The 4,716-nt window shown below is 42.8% G+C and overlaps 1 long non-coding RNA gene across 1 annotated transcript; it reads left to right on the forward strand.

Annotated features, from left to right (window-relative positions):
- Positions 1 to 282: 282 nt before the first annotated feature.
- Positions 283 to 1,583, forward strand: LOC126390162 (uncharacterized). The gene is made up of 2 exons (XR_007569938.1): positions 283 to 336; positions 1,121 to 1,583. It is a non-coding gene; the product is annotated as an uncharacterized LOC126390162 (long non-coding RNA).
- Positions 1,584 to 4,716: the final 3,133 nt, after the last annotated feature.

A 4,716-nucleotide genomic window follows, 5' to 3' on the forward strand; every position in this document is an offset into this window, starting at 1 on the left:
TGCTGGCTGCTTATGACGCTCATGAATCTTTTGGTGGGAACGTACAGTAAGGCGTGGGAATCGAGCAGTGGTACGGGAGGAAGAAGTGGTTGAGCCGGTGATTTGGGGTCAAGGGCGTGTCGGCAACATTAGGTGGTGTCAGTGTGGCGATGCCCACTGTGCCAGAGTCCATTTGGTGCCAGGAGGCTGGTCTGGACCATCTTCTCCATGACCACCCCTGCATCACCATGGTGCACTCATTCAGCACCCTGTGCCGGGAGGTGGACGTGTTGGAGGTAGCGGTGCTTTCGCTGAGGGATGTCAGAGCTGAGACGCTGCAGCGCCCGTCACCAGCAGGTAAGTCAAACTAGCTGTAACCGCGGGCGAATGACTCAGTAACCGTATGCAGTAAAGAAAACAAATGCATGCACTACGGTGTTGGCCAGGAATATGAACAATGTGTCCATGTGCTGTTTGTTTACATACAGTTGTTGTCTGACCGAAACGTCTTTGTTTATGTCGTTTCTCCGGTACTAATTGCTAGCTAACCCATAGCGTTAGCTAGTTGACGCTAACAGCTATTAGCTATCAATGCTGGTACCTAACGTTAGTTCGCCGGTTCACATAGCTGACTATGTTACATATTGCTACTGGTGAACGAGCCAGTTAGATGCGGAACATGTCTGAGAGGCCTGACATAACAATATAATGCCACATGAATGCTTTCTATACGTAGTTTGTTTACATCGTGTTGTGCAGCACGTTATGAAACCAACGTTTGGGAAACCGCTGTCAAAACACCGTGACGCAGACAGTTTGATGTCAGACATTCAGACGGGTTCATCCTCAATAACTTTTGAGTGAGATGAGCAATACACAGTTGACGTATATTCTGGAATCTGAAAGGAATGATTCAATATTTTGTACTTTGTAGGTGATATAGAATAATACATAGAAGTGGATATGAAGCAAGGCTCAAGTTAACATAAATTACCAAATGGATTTCCACTCTCACACTCTAACAAGTGGACACATATAAAAGAAAAAAGACGCCCTGTTATATCTTTCCTGACAACAAACAACTTGTTTATGATCTTAAAAAATTGAGACAAATCTAACCAATACATTTCTTTTCCATCAGTCTCTTTAGGTTGACTGCCTACAGACAGTTTACCCTCTGGGCCAGGGGCCATTTGGGAAGGAAGAACCGGGTCCCGATTCCAGCCTGTGTGGCCTGGCCTTCCACAGATGTACAGTATGAGTGGTCATTGTTTATGACCTGGTTGGTAAGTATGTCATCTGTCAAAGTGCCTGTGCAAATGTACTGCTTATTGTCTCCCTCTTCTGTATCCTGTTGAAATGGATCGGTCTGGGTGCCGACACTGACTGTCAGGGTGTGCACACTGCCTGTCACCTGCTCTATCTCCTCACTGATGTCAGCCTCTGGGAATTTGCTGCTGGCCACCAGTTGCATGCATGCCTGCCTAACCTGTTAACACAAATGTACACTTTTTAGGTACCCAAATGATGTTATCAGCCTTAACATGAAAGACTTTGTACTTACATCCTGACTACTGATTTATTAAAGATTCATATACCCTAAACACTTTTTGTTGTGTTTTTATTCTTTTGATAACCATGCATAGAAAACTATCCAATGTATCCTCTGATTTGTTTCAGTGATGGTTGGGTGTAATTGGTTTTGGTTAAATGTCCATACCAGTTCTGGCTGTAGTGCTTGTTGAATCAATATAATTATTTGGTGTTTTATTATCATAAGATTAATGTGTGTAAACACTGGGGATGTTTGCTTTGCTTCTGAGGGACATTAAACAAAATTAACAAAATTATAATGTTAATATCACATTTCTTGTAGGAGCCTGGGTACAGAATGTAGCAGCCAGAATCATATGTCATAATGTCACCAGTTCTTTTCCTCACTGACTTATCTTCTTTTCTACAGTTCTACTAGTTATTATTCTTTTGTGACTATCAAAAGTATCAATGTACAGTTATTTCTAATGTCCATGGAGAATCATGCACCTCACTACATTAGCAATGTCCTCCTGATTTGCACTAATGTACAATGTGTTTTTACTAGGTGCTGTAGTAGGTAATAGTTACTAGTACTAGTTTTTAGAGACTGATAGTATCTGTCATGAAGTGTCTGTTGTGTGTCACTGCAGTTCAGGACCAATACAAAGTTCCAGTGCTATTTGCATAAATATCTACAATGTATGTTCAGTAAAAGGTAAAAGCTAGACTAGAATGAAATGCTGAATAACTGCCAAATGCATCAATATATTATTAGGCCTGCCACCGCGACTGTTCTTGTTGACTATTTAGTGTTATGGTAATGTTGGTTATGACTAAACATTAGCAGTAGCGAGCGGATAGCGCTAACATCGGCCAATCAAAAATGCTAATTTTGTTGTGAGCCAATTCCGGCCCGGTGGTAAACACAACATCAAGTGAGGCCTCAAGCGGGTTGCTGGACGGAGGGTCAACACTTTAGGTTGAAAAAGTAAATTATTGTGCCTTACGTTGTGTCGTGATGGCTCCGACATATATATGCACATGTATATTTATTTTTTAATTTGCCACTAGACGCGTGTGACGGCTTTTCGGCAGCCGAGCCATGTGAAGGAAAAGCTAGCTAGAAAAAACTTTAGTGCATGCATGGCAAGAGGAATAAACAGGATGACGGTGAGGAAGATAACGGGATTGGAGTTGATGTATGGGGATTTTATTACGTTTGGATTCCTGACTGACTGCTTTGGAAAACGTGGAGTCACGGTAAGTAGTGTTTCTTTAGCGGTTTGCATCAGCTGTGATGACCGCTGACTGTATGGTGTGGGATAACATGAGTTTTAGGTGAAAACTCTCAGGCCCGGATGTTTATATGGGTTGTGGTTCATTTTTAGTTTCGGACAGTAACTTTGGCACATGCACCATGCAGTGTTGCCGACCCTCTCCTGGCTGCCATCCTCGTCCGGAGCAGCTGCCGCCTCCTCCGTAAAATTGTGACTTTCCACCCTCCTCCTCTTCACTGGCTCAAAAGCATAGGCCACTGGGTTTGATGATAGATCAATATATCTTTCGGCTTCGTCCTCTGACATCTTTTCACTCGGTAAATTTCCTAAACTACTGCTTCTTCGTCTTCCTCCGTCTACAGACACAGTGTCGTGAAACCAACCAACCACTCCGATGACGTAGGCAGTGACGTAAAATAAAGATGGCGCTGAGCAAGGCCCAAAACGTATCGTAAATGCATTTAAAAAGTGGATTTTCTCTAACATAGGCTGACTTTTCCGACTTTTTATTTCGTCAGTATGTCTTAATAATGCACACATCTCCTATGCTGGTGTCTGTTCCGTTGTTTCATGTCCTCTTTAAGTGTGCACCTTTTGTTTTTCCCTTTTTTATTATTTGTTTTTTTTTACTTGGCTCACTTTTTACTTGTATGATCGGACAACATATTGACGGATTATGTGCTCAGGAAATGTTTCAGTTCAATCTTGATGACAGAACAAACGTTGAAAATATGCGCCTGGAATGTTAATGGCATTCACACACCTGTCAAACGGAGCAAGGTCTTGACTTATCTTAAAAGAGAGAGGGTTCAAATTGTGCTGTTACAGGAGACTCATTTAGATGACAAGGACAAGGATGGGCAGGTTTTTTTCTCTTCATTCACATCAAGGAGCAGGGGCGTGGCTGTTTTATTTTAAAAAAAATTGCCATTTCAAAGTGTAAATTGCATTAAGGATACAGGTGGACGTTACCTAATTGTGCAAGGGGTATTATATGGAGAGGAGATTGCTATTATGAGTGTCTACTACCCCCCAGGACACCCAAGTGACTTTCTAACTACTGCCTTTGCTAAGTTGTCTGATCTCAATGTCAGGAATTCGTTTGTTGGAGGCGACTTCAATTACCATTTAAGTCCTACTATGGACAAATTCCCCTTGGGCAAACAGTCTCTCTCTCCTCAGGCAAAGATGATTAATGCCTGCGAAGACTTGGATTTTATAGATGTATGGAGAGCTCTACACCCTGCAGATAAAGAGTTTTCATTCTTCTCAAAAGTTCATAAATGCTACTCAAAAATAGATTATTTTTTTACCCCTAAAATATTGTTTCAATCAATGGTTAATAGCTCCATAGGCAATATAGTCATATCAGACCATGCTGCTGTATTCATCCAATTTAGTCTCAAGGACCCACACACTCAGACTAGATACTGGAGGTTCAGTCCTTTAATTTTGAAGGATCATAAGTTCATATCTTATTTCACAGAAGAATTTAAGTCTTTAATGTCTATTAACTTACCCTCTAACTGTGCGTTCACACCAAACGCGATGGACGCGATGTCATCGCTCGTAACGCAAGTATCGCGTCGCTTGATCACAAATGTCACCTTCTTGTCAACCATGGCTGAGTTAACTACCGTAGCTGGACATCTGATTTGGATCGGAGACCCAAACGCCGCCGTGTCTGGGTTCACAATATCCTCCAGAAACGCACACAGCTGGGTGAATATCATCACCTCCTGCAAGAGCTGCGTCTGGATGACGGTCGTTTCCAGCGGTACTTCAGGCTGACGCTGGCCCAGTTTGAGGACCTGTTGGCCCGTATCGGTGCGAGGATCTCCCGCCTGGACACCAACTACAGGCGCTCCATCCCAGCTGCGGAGCGCCTGTCCACCTGTCTCCGGTTAGTTGCTTATAATTTCTT

This window comes from Epinephelus moara, chromosome 5 (genome assembly GCF_006386435.1).
Source record: "Epinephelus moara isolate mb chromosome 5, YSFRI_EMoa_1.0, whole genome shotgun sequence".
In the NCBI taxonomy this organism is placed as follows: domain Eukaryota; kingdom Metazoa; phylum Chordata; class Actinopteri; order Perciformes; family Serranidae; genus Epinephelus; species Epinephelus moara.